Below are 12,722 nucleotides of genomic sequence, written 5' to 3'. Positions count from 1 at the left end.
ATGATAGCAATCAGATGCCGTCTTGTTGCCTGGAATATGTTCACTCACTCTGCCTCTAGTGCTTGTGCCAACTGTCGGAGGTTCTGTGGTTGTTGCTGACGTCCACGCAGTTGTTGATCCAGTGCACCCCATGTATGTTCGATTGAGTTTTTAAATCTGGAGATCTGGAGGGCCATGGCAAGACCTGGATGTTGTGATTCCCGAAAAAAGCCTGTGGTCAGGCTTGCTGTGTGAGGTCGGGTGTTGTCTTGTTGAAAAATGGCATTCGCATGTCGCATAATTGGAAGGACCGAAGAAGGCCGAAGAATCTCATCCTGCCCACATAATTATTACACTACCATCTCCACTTTCTCTATGTAGCTTCGTGCATTACATTCAGTGCGACGCCTGTAAACACGACGTCTACCGCACGGCGAAGCATAAAACGTGACTCGTCACTAACCCAAACGTGTCTCCATGGCAGTTGTGCAAAAAAAGCAAAAGAAGTCTAGCATATGGAAATCTTCCGGATACCTTCCCACTTTGGATCCGGCCCGGATAAATTCCGGAAAACTTCCAAAACAAACGTCAAAATTTGGGGGTGCATCTCGTTCACTTAAGTGTAAAACATAAAAAAATTGTCTGGAAAATACTAAGAAATTTGAAGGTATCTGGAAGCTATCCGGATGCAAATTTTCTTTATGTCTTGTTTCTGGTTATTAATGTTAGCATGTGCATATCAGATAGCTGTTGTAATATTCTGTGTTATTTTAGTTGTAAATATCCTCCTACAACAGATCTGTGGGCATGCATTAATCACAAGTTCGACTTGCGACATGGGTACAAATGTGTGAAGTTTATTGCTTCACCCACCGTGATATTGTTGCAATATTGCCTAAAGTGGCATAACACCACTGGAATGGAAAGTCATTGGCTATTTGCTTGGGCATTTGGCCCTGGTGAGATTAAAAGATAAGTTTGGAACGGTATCAGTACTTGTTATATCTGGACAGTGTAGTTTCATGGGAGTACGGAACAGAATACAATTGTCCCAAATTGGTGCATAAGACTAATGGCATCCATAGAAAAACCCTTAATAAAGTTTAGAAAAAAATACCAATGTCATCTGTCTACTAACGTGGAACTACAACTTTTGTTTAGTGAGCTGTATTTATAGTAGGAAAACATTCAGGGCATTAGTATATTTTATATTTGTTCAGCACCTATGTTATGGCTGATCAGTATTATATTTCTTTATGCTTATGAAGCAAAACAAATAATATTTTTGGAAAAAACATATTTGTTGATTATATGACATATCATTAGTACATATCACAAATTGAAATTTGATCAAGCAAGAAGAGGAACTAGCATAAAGTAACCAGTGGTGTTTGCAAGAACTTACAGAACAGACGCTTCATGATCAATGCCATTTTCTAAATAAACAAATCAGTCAAATCAAAGAAGAATTTCATGGAAGAAAAATATCTAAAGTCAATCATGTTTCTGCAGTAAACCACAAAAGTCATTCAGATTTTTATAGTCAGCGTCAGTGTACACAACCTGGACATAGTCACAGTGCTTTGGCATAAATTCAATCAGGCTTGATTAGTGTCATAACATTGCAAGATTGTTTGACCACCATTGCAGTTCTTCTCGTCCTCGTTCCATAACCGCGGAAGTCTACCAGTCTACCGAGTCACATGCATCTGCAGTTATCTGCAGTGAAGCTGAGGAAGGATTATCACTCTCATGGAGGCTGGCGAGTTGGCGAATAGACACCAGATCTTTCCTGAGACGGATGTGGCATGTTGAGATAATGTTTGTCACTTTGTCTTCTGGTAAACTCAAGCTGAGAGTTTGCTGTGTTGGTCGTCGCACTGATTTTATCTAGTTTATGACAAAGCCCAGGTTCATCAGCAAGTACAGAATGGAATCTCTGTGACGAATTAACAAATCTGTCAATTCCACCAAGCATAGAATCCCGTCCAGGTAGATTACCGTCTCAGGAGACAGGCGACTGGCCGCAGCAGCTTGGTGAAAGCTCAAGAGCTGGAAGAGAGAGATCCTCCAACCGAAGCGTACTAAGCTCTTGAGATCTGTAAAGGTCCAACTTGCACATAAAGTCGTTTCGTTTTATCAGGTCCTTCAGGAGGTGAATACCTACCATCTTGAAGTGCTGATAAGGTATGTATGCATTCAGTGGTTTCAGATTGATAACTGGTCTGTAGCCATCATCCCTCTTTGGAACGATGAACATGGAACTTACAAATTGTCTGGGAAGTCATGTCTAGGACCTTCTCTGCGACACTTTTGTCAAACATGGTAGGAACCTCCCTGTCCAATGCCAATGCTCTTTTACAGAAAGTTTGATATTTTGGGATAGTGTGTTCTGAAATGGAGTCGAAATCAAAGGGCCCAGCAGAAAAGGGACTTGAAAGTAAACTTGGGGTGCTTTGCTCCGAAGCCAAAAGAACTTTTCTCTGCCTCAAAAGTTTGGCTTTAGTTTTGCGCTTGGCCTCCTTCAAAAGGGTGTCAAAGAAAAATTGTTCTGCACCAAATCAGTGACTGATCAGGACTCGGAATGCTGTATTTTCTTTTTACATTTATGACGCAAAATAAGCAACTGTATAAAACAAAACAAAACACATTTAATGATTGACATCAAATAGATATCACACTTAATTGATTCATATCACAAATTGAAATTTGATAACACAAGAGACAGTGTAACATAAAGTTACAGGAAGCGTTTGCAAGAATTTGCAGAAACACGCTTTTCACTGACATTTCCTCAAAGCTCCTAATATCTTACATTTAATGTACTTACAGTCTGTAAACATTACTTTGTTGCTTTAGAGTGCTGTTTCACCTTTTGCAGTTACTTTGATGCTACTTGATCACCTTGGCGACTGGCAAGTCTACTACTAGATGAGACTTCTCAACAATGCTCCCACATTAAGCTGACACGCCATGATATAACTGGAATATTGTTAAAAGCAGAGTTACACCCAACTCACTCAAGCAAATGGCCCTGTACAACAGTTTTCTCATCTGGTAGTGCGTCTAGAGATGACGTGGGACAGCTAGATGGATCAGATGGATCAGATGCATTATGGGTACCCTCTGATGATGCCGCTTTATGGCCCTCACTCTTATCTTCTCAGAGGTGCTGAGGTGCCCTCCCTTCATATAGCAACAACAGTCATATTCTTTTTCAAAAACAGGCTATATGAAATATCAAGCGGGTCAGCTCAAGCCAGTCTTTGTTGTAGGCATCATAAAAGCAGACGAGTCGGTACATCAACTATCAGGACTTTAAGAACATGAAGACTTGACCTGTGAAGATCGGGGGTAGAATAGGTTTTCAGCAACACATGCTTGCCCTAGAAGTCGCCTATGGTTGTCGTAAAAGGTGACTAACGGGATCGGGTGGTCAGCCTCGCTGACTTGGTGGATGTACGGACATCGATCCTAATTGCCTGGCTCGATGCTCATGATGTCTGGTCCAGACTCGATTATTTACAGACCGGCATATACCGTCATAAAGCTGGAATATTTCTGAGTGTGGTGTTATACAACAAACCAACCAACTCACATGAAGACGTACAACTGAGTTTATTAAGGACCCTTGACTGAACCGTCTGACCTCTGTCAATTTAAGAAACATTTTTGCACCTGAAAGTATACATGTGTGAGATTAGCGGCAAACACTTTTATAGCGATAGCTAGTGTTACCTCCCGTCTAGCGCACATGGCTTACCGTCTTGAAGCCCACACTCGTGTATGATACTTACCCAAAGTAAATTTAGTTCATTCTTTATTCACCTATTCATTAGAGTTGGCACAGCGTGTTAGTATTCGTATCACCAATCTCAAACCCATTAACTTTCGATCAGGTTGACCTAGCAGCCTCATGGGAAGGCCTGAACATGATTATCCATTCCCACTTTAAGCACTGTTGCCAGAGTTTTGTAGAAGCTATGGCTGAGGAGACGCAAGTTGGCGATCTGCTTTTCGTCACGCAATTTTGGTACAGACAACTCATCAGTCCAAACATGAAGCAGGCACATCCAGCAGCGTGGGAGGCACTGCATGTGTGGCTCATCTACAGAGGGTATTGATGAGCAGTTGGTTATTCTTGAAGGGGGCACAGTCGGTAGTGAAGGCACGGCGTAATTCTACGGGAGTGTGTTATAACTCTAATTTTGATTAGTCTCCAGCCTTCTGTCAAAGGTAATGAATCTTATGGAGGTTAAAGTTTAGTGTATACCATTGGTACATCATATCTACTTGCAGCTAGAAGATCTAGACGATCAAAGAAGGTATGCACTACTCCAGATATCAACTGTGTTGCTTTTTTTGTGTTTTCACAATGAGGATCAGAACGACCATATTTAACTTGGGTGTAGTTTTACTACATTTAACCACCTATCCCAATGCAGTTTCTTGCGCAGAAAACTGGCTTTGTCAACTGACTGCATTAGCCACAGCTGCACTCTTGGATGAACTGTATGTGGTAAATTTTACATCTGTGCTGGCTTAAGAATACCATAACAACCATCTTACAGTCATATAGACACGCAGGACTGGATCCACCCCAGGCTTTAAATCAACATGAGATTACAATGCTGGCATTACCTTTTCATGTTCCATTGTAGACGTGAGGGACAGATGGTTCTGGTGGACAGGTAGTATATATGCGAATTACTCTCAGCAGCATTTGGTGAAAGGGGACGTGGAATGGATTCACCAGTTTGGACCACTGGTGTTGCACACAGAAAGAGCGTGCAGATAACCAGATATTTTGTCGTTGGCACATGGTGTCATAGACAACACTTCTGAGAGATTGTTGGGCTCATGTGATTTGCTATGGGACCCCGACAACTTCAAAGTCACTTGACAATGGAGTATATCTTTGCACGTTAGCGTAAGGATATGACAGGTGATACGGGAATATTGAAGAGTGGCACTTGAGAAGCATTAAGTCCAGTCCATGACATAAGTTCGTTCCAGGTTACCAACAGATCAACACCATAAACAGATCAGATGTTTCTGCCTAGTTTGGGATGTTTTCATATGTTTGTATCAGGATATATATTAGAATATTTATTATATTAATATTCAGATACAACAGGGGCGGTCGGGTAGCCAAGTGGTTAAAGCGTTCGCTCGTCACGCCGAAGACCCGGGTTCGATTCCCGACATGGGTACATTGTGTGAAGCCCATTTCAGGTGTTCCCCGCTGCGATATTGTTGGAATATTGCTAAAAGCGATGTAAAACCATACTTACTCACTCACTCGCTCAGATACAACAACTCTGAGGCATCAAGATCTTCAGAAGCTCTCAGATGAGGAAAATGAGGGGAGTTAACTCTTATCAGAGACCTGGTGGAGAACGTCCACTGGCATAGACACGTTTTGGGTTCTGTGGTATTGGATAGAAGAGAGGGAATTTATCAGGATAAGAACATTAACGTAATAAGTATTCTAATTTATCTAATTTTGTAAATATGCATACTGAATATATCTCACGATGAATCAAACTGAACTTTCTGCTGAAGTATGCTGTATGCATTGGGCACTCATGAAGAGTAACGCTAATCGCTCTTCCCCCGTGTGGACCCGGGGTAGAATGTGTCCTCAGCACCCTATTGCATGTAGTAAGAGGCGACAAAATTGGACAACCTGTTAGCTGTTGGTTGCGCCCCGGTGTTCGTGGAGGACTGGATTCTTGTGGTTGAGGGCACTGAAACCAGGGACAGTGTTCCTTTACCCAACACACCACTTCCATTTTGATTATAACCTTATATTCCACATAGTAATTATGGAAAACATTACATTTAGATTACATTATAAAACTGCCTAGAGTCCTATACCAGAAAGCGGTGGCTCATAGGCCAATCTGGCATTACTGACCTCCGGGTTCTATTTGTCATCATATAACTGTCTAGGGCGGAACCAGTCTGACAGTTCCCCTTTTTGACTATAATAGCTACCTGTGTCCTCTTTGCTTGAGTATATCACCCTTGTAGCACTTGTTAACACACCATGGTGGGTGCGGAGCAGGGTGTCGAAAAACCTCACACTCGGTTGACACTATGACACTATGATGGATAAGAACATCTTTTATACTGTAAAAAGCAACGTTTCAGTGTAGATCCTTATACTGTTGCCTTTTACCAGTCTTGCTTGATAATGGTATAAGGATCTACACCGAAAGCTAGCTTTTTACAGTATTAAAGAAGTTGTTATCCATAAAATTGTGTCTACCTTGCCATTCATCAACTTCTAAGTTATGCCTATCAGACTCGTTTACCCCACACTCGTCTGGGTCTTGCTCAAAAGTTAATGAAGGCATATTGATTGAGATCCTGCATTATCTTCAGATCAGGATTCTGTACCCTAATACTGATTCTTGGCCACGTTTTAAGGTTGTTGAAGAAAATCAGCCCCATTGTAGTTTCAAAATCTATTGAAGGAATATGAAGAAATGTAAAAAAGTGTTACTCGTCTCCCGTCCAGTTTGCTGCTTGGGGAATGTGCACGGAGACAACAATCTCTAAATCTTTTCCAGGCACATCATGTCGCTGATACTGAGATTGTTTTCTCAGTTCACAGGACTCTGAATTCTTGTAGAGGTATTGTTCGCGACTACACAAAATGGTTTTTAGTTACGTCAGAAGTGGAAATTGCTGCAGAGCTGAAAAATCAAGGTGTTACTGCTGTCAAAAGATTCTCTAGGAAAGATGGTGATGTGATGCATTCATAAAAAAAACCGACACCTACCCGTTTTCGTTATCACTCACAAAGCTCCCTTCTTCTATCAAAGCCGGATATTTCAACATCGGAGTATATTATATGATTACATCCCCAATCCACTCTGATGTTTTAAATGTCAACAGTTCAGACATGGAGCAAAATCCTGTTGCAACACACAAGTTTGTTCCTGCTGCAGTAAAAACCACGATGGCACTGAGTTTACAGATACCATCAAATATGCAGACTGTAGCGGTGAACACATGTCCTTTTCAAAATCTTGCCTATCATTTGTCAGACAAACTCAAATTCAAGTAAAGTAATGATATCTCATTTGCAAAGAAATTACTAGAGAAGGCCCTTAAACATATTGAGGTGCCTTCAAAATTGACAGTCCCTCTTGGAGTTTCATAACTCTTTTGGGGGCACTGGTGGCCCAGTCGTCTAAGGCGCCGCGATTCGCTGTTCAGACCTGCGTCCCGTGGACACGCCAGGAACCTATGGTTGTGGGTTCGAATCCCGGTTCGACCTGATTATGTTTCTAGGTTTGTCAGCACCATACCCGTGCTCGTGGGTTTCACCGAAGTGGTAAACTTCTGAGACCTGCATCACTTCGGGCTTTCCTCCCACATTAAGCTGACACACCACGATATAATTGGAATACGGTTAAAAGCGGCGTTAAACCCAACTCACTCACACACTCATAACTCTTTTGAACCGCTAGATGTGGCGGCCACTCCATCCCTGCCATTACAGCACGTTCTCCAAATGAGCATCCATGAGTTGCTCTCCCAATTTAATCCAGTGGAATTGTAGAGGACAATTTCAATGATCTTCGGCTATTGAGTCTGCAAGTTTCAAGAAACTTTCCTTAAACCAACAGTTAATTTTGATATACAACAGTACGATTCTTACCATTGCTTATCCCCACCAGGTGATAAAGCAACTGGAGGATCCTCTGTTATGGTGAGGCAGGGTGTCATTAACAGTCCTGTTCCTCTCAATACCGCTCTTCAGGCTGTTGGAGTATGGGTTACATTCAATGTTGTTTTAACTTTGTGTTTTTTGTATGTACCACCATCGTACTCTCTCCGACAGTCTGATCTTCAGGCACTGTTTGACCAATTCCCTAATTAAGCCATGTGTTATCATGGGAGATTTGAATAGCCATAACCCACTTTGGGGTAGTAGTGACACCATTGCTAAAGGCAAATTACTTGAGGATTTTTTTCTTAAATAACGATTTGTGCATTTTTAATGATGGTTCTCGCAAATATCTCTATCCTGCAACTGGCACTTACACTGTCAGTTGTAGATTCTAATTTACTCAATGAATTTGAATGGTCAGACTATGATGGCCTCTTCTACTACCTTGATAGGAGTACCATATAAAAATAATTATGGAACCTTATGTGGTTTATATTTACGACTAAAGTGAATACAGTTAGTTTTGAATATAGAAAATTTGAAGCCGTTTTCGTTGGCCCATTTTTGAATTTTGTTAAGACAGAACTGAAATGTTAAAATCGTCTACAAAAAGTGAACCATCAACGCTATTGTTTAATACTTTATTGAGACTCTTAATTCTTATGCTGAAAAGTGTGACTGATAGCATGCTGCCTTGAGGGGTGCCCTGATCGAAATGATCAGACAGGGTAGAGCCCACTCATTCTTGAAATTGTCTGTTGTTTAAAAATGGAAATCCAAATTCATGCCAATCTTTTAAAATACCATGTTTCCACATTGTTTCATATGCCTTCTCTAGATTGAAAAATATTAATACAGTATTTTGTTTGAAATAAATGATTCTAAACGCAACATACAGTTATGATGGGGTGCAATGCCATGAAACTATCAAGTGTATTCCACTCAAATAGTAAAGTATCCCATTCTAAGTTATACGTTTTCAGTCAGTAACATAAAAATCTTGGTGTTTTTTGTTCCACAATAAAAGCAGAGTCGTTCAAATGTGATTAAAACAATCGTCAATATTTGATGACACAAGCCCTGATAAATACACAAATACTACTTCTTACAGGGACCATGAGAGTAACATCACCATCAGCTACTGCAATTCAGCAGATAACACAATCAGATACCTATTTGAAACAGCCAATCTGTTATCTGTAGTAGAGGATAACAAAACCTGTTTCCAGAATCATGAGCAATTGCGACCCAAACACCATAAGCATTTCTTTATGAATAACTATGTTTGTTTGTTTGTTGTTTAACGCCGTACTCTGTAATATTCCAGCTATATGATGGCGGTCTGTAAATAACCAAGTCTGGACCAGTCAATCCAGTGATTGACGCAATTTATGAATCACTATCAAATAGACAGGATACGAGGTGGTCGCCAAAAGGTGGACGTATCCTACGCCACCGGTGGTCCCCATCACAAACACATACGATAATAAGAATAAATATGGTAAATAAATGACATTTTTTCTCATAGATTAGGTAATAATTACTAAAGTTTAGGAGCACACAAATGTACTTATTGTATTTTAGAAGGGACAAATATGGAGGTGGTGAGGCAAGAAACGAGACTATCTATGTTATTATGTTACTCAATAATATTACATAGCTAATAGAGCTCTATATTTACCTGTTCAAGTACAAATGTATTTCAATATGTACCTATTTTTAAATTATATAAATGATATACTCTATTTGTTGTATTCCTAAATAGATCTAGATTACAATCAATATCCATCTAAAATGTGGAAGGGATAATTCACTCAAGATTGGGAATGGTATAATATACGTCATGACGGTTAAGACGATTAACTGGAAATTACATGATTTTGTTTCATTTGTTTGTTGTTTTACGCCGCACTCAGCAATATTCCAGTTATATGACGGTGGTCTGTAAATATCGTGTTTGTACCAGACAATCCAGTGATTGATATCATGAGCATCGATCCACGCAATTGGGACCCGATGACATGCATCAGCGAGCCTGACCACCCGTTCCTGTTAGTTCGCCTCTTACGACAAGCAGAGTCGCTTTTTACGGCAAGCATGGGTTCCTATTCTACCCCGGATCTTCACGGGTCTGATTTTGTATATTTATGATATTAGTGTACATATTCTGAGATAACATTTTGCACTTTCCTTCTTCTCTTCGATCACATCACACAAAACACAAAACGTGCCTCTTCTTCATCGGAGGCGCCCGCTGCCCCTGGTCAGCAATTGGAGTTATCAATGCTCACCTCACAGGAATGTACACATGTCCTTGCTGTCGGGAATTATATCCTTTGACATTGTGTTTATTACATGTTATAAGACAATGGAATGGCCATATTTTACTGTAATAAATACTTACTTGACCTTAATATTGATCTCTGACTAATCTTTTTCAAACGCGGGGATCTATCCAAAAATGTGACAACAAAATCTAATTTTAAAAAGCTTTGGCAATTTTTGTCATTTTTGTAGTCGTTATCTTTACCTTTGCCCTTCTGAAAACGTTTGTATTGAAGACAACAAAACATTAGCAACGGAGACTGTCAAATTCAGAAAATAACATGAAGCAGTACCGTTTCTGCTGCTAATAAAGAATGTGATCAAACTGATGCTGGCAATAGAAACGAGAAAGGTTACACGAAGACCTTACCGTGTAGGTAAAGTAACACCAAGCTCAGATACTGCACTTTGGAAATCCATTTTCAAAATCCATACAGGTGTAAAAGACCAGTTAACTTCAACACTGCTTTAATTTGCAGGTTAATGTGCTGTTAGAAAGATTCATTGTGCTGTCACTCATATTCCCTCCTTGTACCGAGCAGGTGGTTGTGTCATCATGGAATATCTTCGACGTTTTATAGGTAAGTGCGATTTGGATTTATTTTTCAGTGTACAGATAATTAAGATACTCTCAATTGTAGATCGAGACTTATTTTGGGGGGATTGAAAATGAAACTATTGTTCACGACTGAATGAAGTACAGTGTAGTTACCCGAAATTTCTGTATTTTGTGCATGAATAAAAAAAACGTTCTTTAATGTAAATTTTGCTGTAATCTTAACATTGAATTTCATCACAATCGATCAAGGGTTCCGTCTGAATACTTCGAAATAGTCTCATATGCTTTGCACATAACTTATACCTCTCATCTTCGCTCGTCACGCCGAAGACCCGGGTTCGATTCCCGACATGGGTACAATGTGTGAAGCCCATTTCTGGTGTCCCCCGTCGTGATATTGCTGGAATATTGCTAAAAGCGGCGTAAAACCATACTCACACACTCACTTTACCTCTCATTTCAATAATCAGTAAATCGGTTTTACGGTAATGTATCCATCACATTTGACTGATTGTACTCACAATTTCGAACTGTATACACATGCAATGTGACGATTTTGAGATGTATTTCTGGAGAGTTGTTTGAAGATATATTTGTAAATATTCGGTCTGTTGGGGAATATCCTTGTCTCACTCTGCTTGTGTTTCACTTAAGATATTGTTATTGTTACACCAGGACTTGAGGCGTCTGTCTGGAATGGAAGTCAATAACCTTACATAAAGTGTCAATGAGAGATATTTCCCTGGAATTATCTGGTTCATCCTTATTACCTCCCTTAAATGTGGGACATTATGCTTTTCTCCCACTCCTCAGGAAAACTGCAAATAACATCGTGTACTAGTATTCATAGCTTTCATAGCTTTCAGCCATGGAAGCCGAGCAAATTAACACTTGTCATAGGGGTACACAAAGTATGTGATCTAGACTACCAGTTTTCAGACTTTCATTTTGTTGCAGGCTTGAAGGCTGAGTGGGTTAGATCGCTGAATTTGTGTGCTGGCGATTAGGTGCCTCACTCTCGCAGTGTGTGTTCGAATCCCGAATACTAGAATATGTACTTTACTTAGAAAGTGTTATCACAAATATAACATTTGTTACATTTAACCACTTTCTCAATGGCATCGTGTATTCATACTTTTCCAAAACAACTTGAGGTAGTTCCTTGCAATAACCAGCTTAATCCTTTCTTTCTTTTAATAATCTTCTCGTTTGGTAGATAACGTCTCAAACAATCTTCGTAAAACTCTGAAGTTTTAAATATCCATTCCAAAGTCTCGGTGAGCTCTTATAGCTGTATATTATCTTAGTTTATTAGTCTCTGAGTCTTCATCCCTCCATGGAGGTTGCTTCTGTATTCTTAAAACGTAACTCAAATAAAAACCCTTTTAGTGGGACATACAGAAGAATTGTACAATTCTATCAGTACCCTTATTTTGTTATTTATTTCCACTTCACTCAGAGACACAAGTTCTTCAAACTTTGTGAAAATTGATTATCATCATTTCAATCTTATTTCTCCACTGTTGTCAAAGTAAATCGATTGTTACAATCTGACACACATATTACACTTTGATTCCTTCGATCATGTTGATACACCCTTCCACTGACGATTAATCTGTTGAGAAAAGACAAACATGGTTTAATGTTGTAATTACAAGACTAAAATCATTAACAATATTTAAATAAAATGCAATTTACGCCACGAGATTGGGAAGCCACACCAAAACCAAAACTATCCAACCATGGTTAAAATTTCACATTGAATGTCCTACATTTTAGGTGACAGTCTTTTTAAATACCCATTCAGTCACAACAAAAGAAGTCTACACCTGACCAAAGTAATCGGAAAGAATATCTTTATAGCTCACAGCTTACACACACTCCAAGTTATCTCCAATACATGCGATTTTGACAACGTATATACTTTTTATGATATACACCTCATAAATATCACATGGGCACTAGTCATATGAAATTGTCCCGTGTGACTCCTGAACCCGACTGATTGATCATGAATCTGTTGGTTAATGAAAAGGATCTGTGTTTGCATGCAAACCTGGCTTGTCTACTGAATTCGGTTCAGACTTATTAACATTTAAGGGTTGGTTGAGATGTAATAAAGCTTCACCCTTGTCAGTCCAATGTATATATGTTCACTTCGAAAGTCAATTT

The sequence above is a fragment of the Haliotis cracherodii genome, unplaced genomic scaffold, assembly GCF_022045235.1.
Source record: "Haliotis cracherodii isolate W230 unplaced genomic scaffold, xgHalCrac1.p SCAF_9, whole genome shotgun sequence".
NCBI classification, from domain to species: Eukaryota; Metazoa; Mollusca; class Gastropoda; order Lepetellida; family Haliotidae; genus Haliotis; species Haliotis cracherodii.
Note: the sequence above shows the minus strand (reverse complement) of the source record.